Consider the following 13464-nt stretch of genomic DNA (forward strand, 5'->3'; position numbering starts at 1 on the left):
ACTGGCGCTCACCTCCGTCTTCACCTTTGTTCCATGCTGACAGTATCTCCTGGATGGCAAGAGCCGATCTCACCCACCTGTGTTTCCCTGGCCCTGGAGGGGTCTGGCACAGGAAAGGCTGTGTGTTTGCTGGGCTGGGCTGATGGTCTGAGGTCAGCTGATTTAAACATGACCTGGGTACCTCTGGATACCGTGTGGTGGCACAGCCACCATTGTCACCAGAGAGTGCAAAGCCAGTGTGGCATCTTCCTGCACCGCACGTGCCTCGCTTCTCCTCCACCAGGGCCAAGGGGAGCAGGAACAGGCGTTGGAGGGCAGGGCTCTCCTGTTCCCCCGTGCATGCTCTCTGCACCTGGCCTCACCCCTGGCTCCAAGCAGATACTCCAAAAGTAAAATGCAATTTCTAACTAGCACGATGGAGACTTACTCCTCACTAAGATTTCTTCCAAACAGGCTGAATTTTCAGGAATGAAATCTTACATATCTTCTGATTAATGATCAAATAAGAGACGAGTCACAATTCTTCCCTGCATTAATATTGTACTTTCAAATGCAAAATCAGGCAACCCCCTCGCTTAGGGAGCAGAGGGGCTTTCTGGAATCTGACCAAGTCCGCCTCTCTCAGTACATTTCCCTGCTAGCGATGCTCTTAGGAATCAAATGTGGTTTATTTCATTTTAAGTCGCCTTTTTTTTCAGTTCAGGAAAATGAATGTTGGAGCCAGATAAGAAACTATAGTCTGCTTTCAAGAAGGTTACAAGAAAACTGCATCTTGCATTACTAATCCTTTATCTTCATGTTAACAAAAAGATTACCGACACATTTTTGAATGAAAGAAAATAAAATAGCAAATGCATCTTAGGAAATGTGTAACTTTCATGCGACACACAAATCAGTTGTTAAATATTTTTAAAATGAAGAAAACCGCATAATAAATTTTTCCTTCAGAAGTCAAGAAACCAACTTTGGAGAACAGGAGGGAAAAAGAGCAGTCGGACTGGGCCATCGTCCTTACACAGGATGTAGGCTGAATGAATCAAATGATTACGCCTAGAACTTCTTCATAGATAGCGTGCTTTCTAAAATGATCCCGTTGGCCCAAGTGAGTGTTGTTTTGTGAGAGGAGACGTTCTGAGGCTGCCTCTGTGTCTTTGCTCCTGCAAGGTCACACTGCTCCCCAGAGTTTCTGCAAGGAAGGGCCTGCAAGACTGAAGTCAGCCAGATGGTGTGCAACTGGGCCAGGAATCTCGAGAAAGACCCCAGGGACAGAGGAGGTGACCGAGGCAATCAGCAGTGTGCGCTGAACCCACCCTGCAGCATGAGATTGGGTGAGGACCACCATCCTTGGCAGCAAACACACCTCTCCTCAGTATCAGTCATGCCACTCACACGCTGGGTGCTTGGATAAGTGTCCCAACCTCTCTTCATTCTCTCTTCATTTATAAAGTGGACATAACATTATAACTGTCCGATAGCATTAAATGAGTTACTACTTGTGCTTAGCCCAGTGCCAGCACCCTGTATGCACTATATGAGTATTTGACTAAAGAAATAGTCAATAGCCGGCGCCGTGGCTCAACAGGCTAATCCTCCGCCTTGCGGCGCCGGCACACCGGGTTCTAGTCCCGGTCGGGGCACCGATCCTGTCCCGGTTGCCCCTCTTCCAGGCCAGCTCTCTGCTGTGGCCAGGGAGTGCAGTGGAGGATGGCCCAAGTGCTTGGGCCCTGCACCCTATGGGAGACCAGGAGAAGCACCTGGCTCCTGCCATCCGAACAGTGCGGTGCGCCGGCCGCAGCGCGCTACCGCGGCGGCCATTGGAGGGTGAACCAACGGCAAAAGGAAGACCTTTCTCTCTGTCTCTCTCTCACTGTCCACTCTGCCTGTCAAAAAAAAAAAAAAAAAGAAATAGTCAATAAATATAACTGCACACAATAAAAGAGGGTACTGTTCTTGAGCAAGGAAAAGAGATACTGAGAAATGCAAATTACAGGATGGATGGAGGATGAAAGAAATAGGATTCACTCTTCCCCAAGGGGTAGGCATTTGGCCTAGCAGTTAAGATACCAGTTAGCACACCTGGATCCCACATCCCACATCAGAGTACCAAGCTTTGACATGCAGCTTCCTGCGAGTTCAGACTCTGGGAGGCAGTGGTGATGGCTCAAACAGGTACCCCCGTGGGCATTTCGGGATGAACCAGTCATTGGAAGTGCTTGCTCTCTCTCTTCCCCTGCCTCTCAAATAAACAAATAAGGTTATGCTTTTTAAGTACCTGTGCTACTGATGGAACTGAGGGAGTCTGAAGGGCATCTTAGTTGAGGGTTTGGATTTTTGCTTTGTTTTCTTGATTATTGAAGTGGTGAGTGATACTTAATGCCATCTTTTTTAAGATTGATTGATCTGAAAGAGTTACACAGAGAAAGAGAGAGAGAGATCTTCCATCTGCTGGTTCACTCTCCAAATGGCCACAACAGCCAGGGCTAGGCCAGCCAAAGCCAGGAGCTAGAAGCTTCTTCCAGGTCTTTCATGTGGGTGGCAGGGGCCCAAGCACTTGTGCTATCTTCCGCTGCTTTTTCTAGGCCATTAGAGAGCTGGATAAGAAGTGGAGCAATGGGCTGGTGCCGTGGCTCACTAGGCTAATCTTCCGCCGGCGGCGCCGGCACACCGGGTTCTAGTCCCGGTCGGGGCACCGGATTCTGTCCCCGTTGCCCCTCCTCCAGGCCAGCTCTCTGCTGTGGCCCAGGAGTGCAGTGAAGGATGGCCCAGGTCCTTGGGCCTTGCACCCGCATGGGAGACCAGGAGAAGCACCTGGCTCCTGGCTTCGGATCAGCACGAAGCGCCAGCCGCAGCGGCCATTGGAGGGTGAACCAATGGCAAAAGGAAGACCTTTCTCTCTGTCTCTCTCTCTCTCTCACTGTCCACTCTGCCTATCAAAAAAAAAAAAAGAAGAAGAAGTGGAGCAAGGGGGACTCGAACCGGCACCCATATGGGATGCCAGTGTTGCAGGTGGCAGCTTTACCTGCTACACCACAATGCCAGCCCACTTTATGCCATCTTAATTACGTTGGTTTCTCAGCAATGTTATAGCATGACTTGGCATTAAGAAGAAACAATCATTTATGTCAGAGTTGGTCTATGCACTTTATATAAAACTTATTTTGATCCTTTTGACAGCTCTGTGACATAGATATTAATATTGTCACCATTTTACAGAGGAGGAAACTGAGGCCACAAAACATTTAAGTAACTTTCCCAAAACTGATAAGGAAATAAGTGGAGAAATTTACATATACCATATACAATTAAAAATCTCATCCCCCAATACCTGCATGACTATTTATCCATACCGTTACTTATACTTTCACACACACAATTTCATTTAATAAATCTGAGGTAAATGTTCTTACTCCTGTTCTATGGATGAAACTCAAAATATCAATGAAACATTTGCCAGTGTGTGTCTCAGAATTACACAGTCTGGGGGTGGGCACTGTGGCACAGCGGGTTAAGCTACCTCTTGGGACACCCACATCCTGTATCTGCGGGCCAGCTGGACTCCTGGCTACTTCACTTCCAACCCAACTTCCTGCCAGCGCTACTCTAGGAAGCAGCAGATGATGGCCCAAGTGCTTGGGTTCCTGCCACCCACATGATGGATCCAGACTGAGTTTTGGGCTTCTGCCTTTGTCCCGGCCCAGTCTTGACTGTTGAAGGCATTTGAAGAGTAGAGATTCTCTCTCTCTCTCTCTCTTTCCCCCCTTCTGTGTGTGTGTGTCTGTGTTTATCTCTCTCTTCATTGCCCTACCTTGCAAACAGAAGAAAAATAAAAATAAACATTTTTAAAAGATACATACTGTCTTTTCTTCTGTAACTCACAGCTATGCAATGCAAATTAGTTCACACAAGACTGGAAACTAAAGACACTGCGTTCATTTAACACAAAAGTCATGTTGGTCCATGTACAATTTTTGCCAATATTTTAATGCAGCAAGCTGGGAAGGCAAATGATATTGACCATGCTCTCCATCTCCAACAACCTTTCTCCTCCTTTCTTTACTCCATGGGATCTGTCTCAGATGTGCCCACTGGTGAGGTTCCACTCAGTCTGAACTTTGTCCTTGTCTCTGTCACTCATCAGCCTCCACGCTGCCTGATCCACACTTCCATAAAGATTTTTGTTAGGTAAAGTCCAGATTTACTACAGTGTTTTTCATCTATTAGGATTTAGCATGGCATTTTTACTATGCTAGTATTGTTACTAGGGTTGCAATTGGTTTACAGCATCCTGGTGACAACATTGCATAAGTTTTGAGTAATCTGCTTCTCACCCTATTTTCCCATAATATCTGTGTTTTCCAGTGTGTGATTCTGTAAAATATGGGGTTTTTCAAGAATGTTCATAGCATATCACAATAGAAATTCTTATATAAGATAAAGTATTTGAATTAGCTTGCCATTATCTTTTGTGTGTGTGTGTATATATATATATATTTACATATATCATATTTTTTTAAAGTTTTTTTATCTACTTGAAAGGCAGAGTGAGAGAGACAGAGAGATGTTCCATCTGCTGGTTTACTCTCCCAAGTGGCCACAACAGCTGGGGCTGCACCAAGACAAGGCTAGGCCAAGGCCAGGAGCCTGGAACTCCATCCAGTTCTCCCAGCTGGGTAACAGGGGCCCAAGTCCTTGAGCCTCTTCCACTGCTTTCCCGGCACATTAGCAGGGAGCTGGATCAGAAGTGGAGAGGCCAGGACTCAGACTGGGAGATGCTGGGATCCTAGGCAGTGGCTTAACCTGCTACACTACAACACGGGCCCCATATCATATTCTCATCAACCACAGCAGCGGGCAGAACCCGTGGGTAACTTTTTATTCCTCTGAGATTAAAGATTTTGTTTCTTTTTCAGGACAGAGAGGGGACAAAATAGAATGCTGGGGAGAAATCATTTCAAATCTTTTTTTCTTCCATGCCATACACAATTCTTCCTTTGTGGGGAATTAGCCACTCCCCTCAAAGGAAGAGCTATTGACCTGATAGGTGTCGGGCCCTGAAGACTGAGGAGGCTGCAATGGCCACGAGTGGAGCTGCTGAGCTCAAGGGGCCGCACTCACTTGACTGGAGTCCTGCTCTTCTCGACGCAGGATTAGAAAGCTCGCCAGGCCTGAACAGGAGCTCAGTATCTCCTCTTGTCCCTTCGCCCTCACAGATGCACTGGGAGATGCAGGTAAGTCCCAGCCGGCTCTGCAGATCTGCCCATGTCAATCCCTCATCCCATCTTCAGTTTCATTCCTCCACTCGGCTCACCAGGGTACGGTACAAATCCCAAATACTGACTTCTTGGAAGACATGGGAGAATCTACGAAGTCTCAGGCTCATGCAGTCTCTTCAACCCAGTCTTCCTGAGAAGCCCACGTGGGCACCACAGTGACTCGTGCTGTCGTGAGGAATGAGGGTGTGATCAGCAGAGCAGGATTTGGGCACAACTGGGCTTCTGGCCATATTGTTGACATATGCCACCAAAATCAGGTCCAAGACAACAAAGGCTGAGTCTCATCAGGTTTATATGTTATAGACATATATTTATATATATATTATCTATAATATGATATATACATGTAATTTATGATATATACATATAATTTGCCCTCCCCCTAGGTTGCCAAAGCACAAGATCATGTCTTCCAAGTCAGAGCCTCTGCCACAGGCTCCCAGAAGTAGCAATGTTTCTCTCCTTCACTACCTGCATGAGGGCTGCAGCTTCACCCAACATACATTTTCAACTCTGGAGAAAATGGTTAAGAAATGTGCAACTACTCACACTAATAGTTCAGATAATATTATCACCTTCATTGTTTTCATACTGAGATATTTTTCAGAAATCCACTGGTGTTTACCATTTGAACACTGGGGAAAGGTTAAGAGGTTCCTTAATTCTGATTAAATAATCAGTAAACTCCAAGTAGAAGACAACAGTGGAAGAAAATGTATTACATATAAGAAAGATTAATGAAAGAAGTTCTCAAGAGAAAAATAATAAGGAAACAGGGAAGAGACTGTAGAAAGTGAAAAATTCTGTATGATAAAGACCATTATTTTTTTTGTCTGGCCAGGCTCTGCCTCTGAGACACCCATCTCTAATCAACATGGACCTAGGGGCTGTCAATCACAGAACACTTCCTCCCCCTACCCTCCCCCATCCTCCTCTTTCTCCTTCCACCTCCAGAAGCATGTCTGACCAATCAGAATTCCCGCTCACCCCATGAACTGCAGTAGCGGTTTGTTCAGGGATGACAACGTGACTCAGGTCAAACCACTCAGAGTCTTCACCAGGATCTTTCTGTAAGCCAGTAGGAAAGAATGCTTCTTGCCTTTGAGGTCATGGTGCTGGGAGGAAGTAAGGTTGGAACATCTCACACCCACCTGCCTTGTGTGAGAAGAGAAAAGCTTATATGTTATAAGAAAAGGGGGAAAGTAAGGTCAAGAAAGCAGAGAAGCAAACTAAAACATTACATTGAAGAAAGTTCTGTTGATCCAACCAAGTCCAAATCCAGAGCTACCCTGGACTTCCCATTAAACAGGCCAATAAATTCCCATGTCTGCTTAAGCCAATTTGATTGTGATCCCCTCCCACCCTCACAACTGAAAGGCTACTGACTAATACAAGGGTCTTTGTCACTGAGCAAAGATGAACTTATCAGGACAGGAAATATCCCACATCCTGGAATTTTCGGATTAAATGCCTTATTGAAATAGCAATAAACCACATTTGCAGATGTCCAATTCAATCTACGTAAATATCTTACTGTCATGCATTACTCTTCACTAAAAAGGTTCAGGAATGAGATTTAGTGCTGCCTAAAATTAGAGGAAAAAATGATACAGAATTCTACAGGATCCCCAAATGTCTTTCTGGAGGGCAACTGCAAGGGCAGGTGTTCCACCAGTTTCGTCCACTAATGATTAGAGACCACCACCACTCAGTCCCCAATCCCGCTGATAGAAGAAAGGAGGCCGTACTAACTGGCATTGCACTATGCCAGACCTGCTGGGTATTTGGCAGGTGTCATCTAATTTTCTTGACAAGCCTGCAACATAAGGATTATCCCCATTTACAAATGAGCGAACCAAGACTCAGCAAGAACAAGCAACTTCCCAAGGCCACACAGCTACCACACGGCAGAGCCAAAAACCAAAGTCTATACAGTGTATCTGTAGGAGTCCAAATCCCATGTGCTCTGCAGTTCAGAAAGCTGGAATACCCACCATCACTACCATGTCTTGGAGGAGGCGATCAGCCAGGTGATAGGTGTAGAGGGGAAATTTCAACTCAGGTCAGCCATCATCTATCAGGTTTGCCAGTTGCTGGGAGGTAAGACTCATTCATCAGGATCATTACCATGGAGCTGGCAATATCATGGGGAAACAGACGATTAACAAATCACTATACTCCAGGTATGAATGAGGTTATAGCAGAAAGTCACGGAAGACCTTGAAGAGGGGAAGACAGATTCCAACTACAGGTAGCAGAGAACGCTGTATGATGGAGGAACCAGCCTAAGCTGAAGAGTGAGTGAGCCTCCCTCAGGTCCTCACTTCCAAAATGACAAAGGAAAGCAGGTACAACAGTGCCAAAAAGGACTACAGCCACACACAGCCTATTTGCTCAATGTGCGTCCAAGGACAAAGTCATTAAGAGTTCAAGACCACGGCAGTCAGAAACTTTTTCTAAGATTTATTTTACTTATTTGAAAGGCAGAGTGACAGAGAGAGGGTGAGAGAGAGCACACTTCCATCCACTGGTTCACTCCCCTAAGAGCCACAATAGCAAAGGTTGAGCAAGGGACTCCATTCAAGTCTCCCCTGTGGGTGGCAGGGGCCCAAGTAGTTGGGACATCACCTGCCATTCCCCAGGGATGTTAGCAGGGAGCTGAACTAAGAGTAGCTAGGACTCAAACCAGCTCTTCGATAGGGGATGCCGGCGTCACAAGAGTGGCTTAACCTGCTGTGCCATGACACCAGCCCCTTTCAGGGACGTTTCTGAAAGGACTGTCCCAGATGCCTACATGCTTCCTTGTCTCTGAAGCTATTTGACCACAGTAGCTGCAGTCACAGCCAGGAGGCGGGCATCAACCTTGCAAGCCCACAAAGACCAAACCCTTCTGCTTTGACTTTGCCCTGCCAGTGCTGCCAGACAACCTCCACCAAAGCCCACGTGAGGAGCGGACGGAGCCCAAGTAAGGACTGCAGAAAATGATCCTCTGGAAAAATCAAGTGACATTTACACCTTAAACCGAAAAGAACAAGTGGATTGCAATGGGTTGAAGGGTGAGATCGGAGGTTTTCTCCTTTGACTAAAACATCATGTGATGGTGGCTAAGTGCCCTTGTCCTAAGAGGACAGATATTTTTGAAAAGTTCATGGAAAATTAAAGTTGTTTTGGTGCAAAATTTTTTGAAATCCTTGCCTACAAAGAGTTTTCAAGTGGTTCATGAAAAGTATGCATTATGAAAACACTAAGCCTGGATTTTGTAAGGAAAAGGGGTACAGACTGGTGCCGCCTCACATGGGGCACCAAATCTAAGGGAAAGGGTGCAGAACAGAGAGGATACAGAACATGAACTTGCAGCCAGACCGAATTTATTCAAAGAAAATAAAGTCGCAGAGGTTGACCAACTGCCAGTGTGCAAACACACCGAACATGTGGCAGAGGGCCCAGCCCCAGTAAGCTGGGCCTTTTTGTATCTTAGGTAGGCTAGGAGTTGAGGTGGAGGGCAGTAGGCAGAGGTAAGTTTCCCCATCCAGGTTCCTCAAGATTGGCCCCCTGGCTTCTAAATCTGAGGAAGAATGCAGGGTGGGGGGGGACAGTAGAGTGTGAGACTGAACTGATCTCTTGAAAGAAGGCAGAAGTGAAAAGAACCTAAGATGGCTCAGGCTTATTCCTTGTTCCAACAATCCTGACTCTGAGTATAGATGAGGTTTGGTGCCAGTTTCTTTCTGGCTACTTCCTGCTGATACGGGGCGTAGATCTGGGGTGAGGATCTCGGCGAGGATCTATACTCGGGATTGGATTGATTGGAAACGGAGAGCAGTCTTGTGTTGTTCCTGCATGATGGCTTGGATATAGCCATCATATACTCCTGTAAGGACTTTTGAAATATATTATACTGATTCATTTCACCTCCATTAGACCCATTTGACTTGGTGATTTGCTTTGGGGCTGGCTCATTTGGTTAGTCCTCTGCCTGCGGCACCAGCATCCCATATGGGTGCCGGGTTCTGGTCCTGGTTGCTCCTCTTCTGGTCCGGCTCTCTGCTGTGGCCAGGAGGGCAGTGGAGGATGGCCCAGGTGCTTGGGCCCCTACACCTGCGTGGGAGACCAGGAGGAGGCACCTGGCTCCTGACTTCAGATTGGCACAGTGCCGGCCGTGATGGCCATTTGGGGGGTGAACCAGCGGAAGAAGGACCTTTCTCTCTCTCTCTCTCTCTCTCTCTCTGTCTGACTCTATCTGTTAAATAATTTAAAATATTAATTGTACATGATAAAAATAGGAGCACTATGATTATGAGGTTAAAAGGAGAAACTGGAAACATTGCTCATGGTGGAAAAGATGGCCAAAATGAGGAGGACAAAGGGACGTATAGGAAAACAAGAGCCCTGTCCTATTAGTGGGAAGACAGGTGAATCCCTGAATGCTTCCGTTTTGTTCAGGGTGTACAAGCTGGCAAGAAGCTGTGGGATGGAGTTAGTCTGGCCTGCTTCTAATCCCAGGCTCCATCATTCCCTCCCTCTGCTTATGGAAACCGTGGCTGCTGTCAGGGGTTAGGACAAGGACTGTCTGACTTTTTTAAGCTGAATAGGAGTGAAGTAGGGACCCGTGGTCAAGACAGGGTTGCAGCAGAAGGTGGCCTCTCGGGGATGCTACAGTGCTAGCTCACATGAACTGTCTCTAAGATTCAATGTGAAAATGTTTCATGTGCATGGCCATCTAGAATTTTGCTGCTTCAAGTCTAGAGGAAAGGAATCTAACAAGCAGATTAGATACACAAGGTCTAAAACAAAAGGCAGATCATTATTAGAGGACCCAAAAGGTGCTGTCCAAACCAGGAGGGAGTTTTTCCATTGCGAGACAAACAGAAACTGACAGGAGGGGCTTGACAATGATCAGGGAGCATTAAGTCCTGGCCAGGTATAGGTGAGGTCCAGACCTATCACTTCACATGGGTTATTGGAAGAGACATTATAAGCCAGTTGTGAACCTCCTTAGGGAAGATACCCTGGTAACTCCCATTACCTAGCTGGCCCAGGAGGAGGGCTGGCCTGAATAGGAGGTCAGTATGGAGTAGGCAGGATCTCTAAAGGGAACCCTCCTGCACTGCCTGCAATGTTACTGCCCCTAGGCTGTCCCCTTGGTGGCTGCCATGACTTTGGAAGCTGGGAACAGTGAAGAGCTTTTTAGCATAGGGCCAATGGGGTCTGCAGTTCTGACCCAGCAGTCCTCCAACCCCTAGGGCAGTTCCATTCCCAGGGGCCTGGCTCTTGGGCAGAGCAGACAGATTTCAAAAAGTGTTTGCACCAACATTAACTTACCTTTCAATTCCACTTTCCATGAACTTTCTGAAACGCCCTCCTACTTTACGTCTTGTTCATTCTAGGATGCAGGCTGATGAAGCAGCTTCTATCAAGAACATGGCTCACCACCATGAAAGAGGACATGCAGTCTCTGGGGGTCTCATTACCACTTAATGCTCCAGCTTAGAATTCCACCCACAGCTCACTGCCCAATCTAATCCACGGTCTGATACAATCTCAGTGATCCAAGAAATAGGATCCCACTTTCCTGGATAGAGGAGACCCAGAGATGTTTGGTGAACAGCAGTAATGATGATTACACTTGGGGGTTTAGACACTTACCCATGGCAGGGTTCTTGTGAGGTACGGACGTGAGGGGCAGATAGTTATAGAGAGCAAAACAAGAGTCCAGAAATCACATAAGCAAACATAAAAACATTGATTAAACACCTATCATGAGCTAAGCATTGCGTTTAGCACTGGTGATCAAAGAGGAATAATAACATTGCCTTAAGGAGCTCATGGTCTCATGAGCATGTAATAGACTGAAGTTCATCTATTGAAGCCCTAACCCCCAGTGTGATTACACTGGAGATAGAACCTTTAAGGAAGTGATTATTGTTAACTGAAGTCTTGAATGATAGGACCTGGGTCCTTACAAGAAGAGGCAGAGACACCAGAGCTCTCTCGCTGCCTGTGTGCTCACATACAGGAGAAACCATGTGAGGACACAGCAAGACGGCAACCATCAGCCGACCAAGGAGCCATGCCTCGCCAGACACCAGCACTGGCACACTGGTCCTGGACTGCTAGTCTCCAGAACTATGAGAAAACAGATTTCTGTTGTTTCAGCATTCTGTTTCTCCTCTTTGTCATGAAGACTGACAGTACATAGGCAGAAAATTACAATACGCAGTGATAGATGTATCATAAATTCACACATGGGGAGGGGGTCCTGCAGTAATTAGTATAACCATGTCACCCTAATACCGTGCCCTGATGCGGAACCCAGGGACAGGGCCCCAACTCCACCTAGAGTCAAAGGTTCAGGGTCTTTGAGAAGCTTCAGGAACCAGCCGTGGTCTAGTGGACATCACTTTTCACATGACCCAAGGCAAGCATCATGAAGAAAGATGCTCTGAAGTTCACCTTCATAGGTATGGACACAAAAGACAATGGAACAGGGTTGCTACTATTGCCTGCTGTCCTGTATCCCCCTTGGTCATCAGCCTTTTCACAATGAAGCCCTATTAAGCAATGATTTTCTGAGACTCCACCATTCCACTTTATACTGGATGAAACCAACACACTGAACAAGCACAATTCATGAAATGACGTCACAGAGCATTCCACGATGTCTTCTGTTTTCCTGTAAAATTTACTCAGTAGTTTACCCATTAGTGTGAAACTCAGGTTGTTTCTATGACTTTTCTGATTGTCAGAAAAACAAAACCTTACAGGTTCAGTTTAAAGGACAGTTAGCTATCTAGTCCCATGTTCAGGCTTCCAGCTTTATGTAGAGATCCTGCTTCTGCCCTCTCCACAGGACTGGCTTGCTCTGTGGGAAGAAGGGGTGGTTACTTCCATCTGTCTGGCTTATCTTCTCTCTCATGCAGTTGTTGTTTCTGACACTCCAGCATTGGGGGCTAAGGGAAAAAGAAGAGTGAGGGGACTAGAAAGCTCTTAATTGACTGACACTAGCCTAAGCTCAAAAGTCACTGATTGATGGTGTTATCCTTCCCTGATTCTCTTGCAAACTTTCACATGCTATTTGGAGATTCCCATTTTAATGATTTCTTGTCCATGATTTCCTTGACCCAGGCAAAGCCATCCCCAGTGCACTTGCTCCTTTTCTGCATGCACAGCCCCTGGGTAGTCTATCTCAGCTTGCTACCTGCAGCAGTAAACTGTCCCATTTACCTTCCAGAAGCCCCTTCTGGTTGGGACTCCGCTGTTTCACACACATACAGGCATCTAGCCCTTCGGACACACCTGTGCCTCTCGGCCCTGACACATGGCAACCCCCAGACAGATACCACACCTCTGAATCATCCACCAGTAACTAGTCTGCCCACCTCTTATCCATATTCTTGTTTCAGATTTTACTTATTTATTTGAGAAGCAGAGAGAAAGAGAGATACAAGCAAACAGAGATCTTAACCACTGGTTCACTCTTCAAAAGCCCAGATTGGCCAGGGCCCAAACCAGAGCTGAACTCTATCCAGGCCTCCACATTGGTGGCAGGAACCTAATTACTTGAGCCTCCCAGGGTCTGCATTGGCAGGAACCTGGAGCCCAGAGTCAAAGCTAGGAATCCAGCTCAGGGATGTGGATTCTCAACATCTAAGCCAAATGCCCACTCCCCCCACACCCTTTGAAGACTTGCCCAGTAGGAATTAGACATCAAACCACTGTTCCCTCCACTCTACAGGATCCCATAAGCTTTCTGAATAGTCCTATTAAAGTATCCCTCACTAGGTTGGAAATGAAGTCAGGCACAAGTCACCGCTTGTGGTGGGGGCTTCTTTAATGAAGTGCTCTCCAGAGAAATTCTCTTCACCATTCCTGTCTTACCTCCAAAACAACCACTTTCACCCCTAGTGTGAATTCATGTTTAAGAAATATAAACTTTGTTTTTAAATACTTTCTCTGCAATGTGGCATCATGGTCTGGTTCCCCACGGTGGTATCTTCACCCATTGTCTTTGAGTCTCAGCTAGAATGTCCACTTCAATATTCAGTTACTCAAACTGTGGCGGCTAGAATTGTCTGCACCCACAAAGAGTATCACCTAGCAGTCCAAGAATTTCAAACCAGTATCTCCATAGGACTAAATGCATGTCCACCAGCAAATTAACACCACACGCCTTCTTTTCTGCTGTGGAGTTTCA

At 46.4% G+C, this 13464-nt stretch overlaps 1 pseudogene; it reads left to right on the forward strand.

Moving 5' to 3' along the window:
* Positions 1 to 10513, forward strand: part of LOC133751997 (dual specificity testis-specific protein kinase 2-like) — a 28660-nt pseudogene extending 18147 nt beyond the window's left edge.
* Positions 10514 to 13464: the final 2951 nt, after the last annotated feature.

Source organism: Lepus europaeus, chromosome 2, assembly GCF_033115175.1.
Source record: "Lepus europaeus isolate LE1 chromosome 2, mLepTim1.pri, whole genome shotgun sequence".
In the NCBI taxonomy this organism is placed as follows: domain Eukaryota; kingdom Metazoa; phylum Chordata; class Mammalia; order Lagomorpha; family Leporidae; genus Lepus; species Lepus europaeus.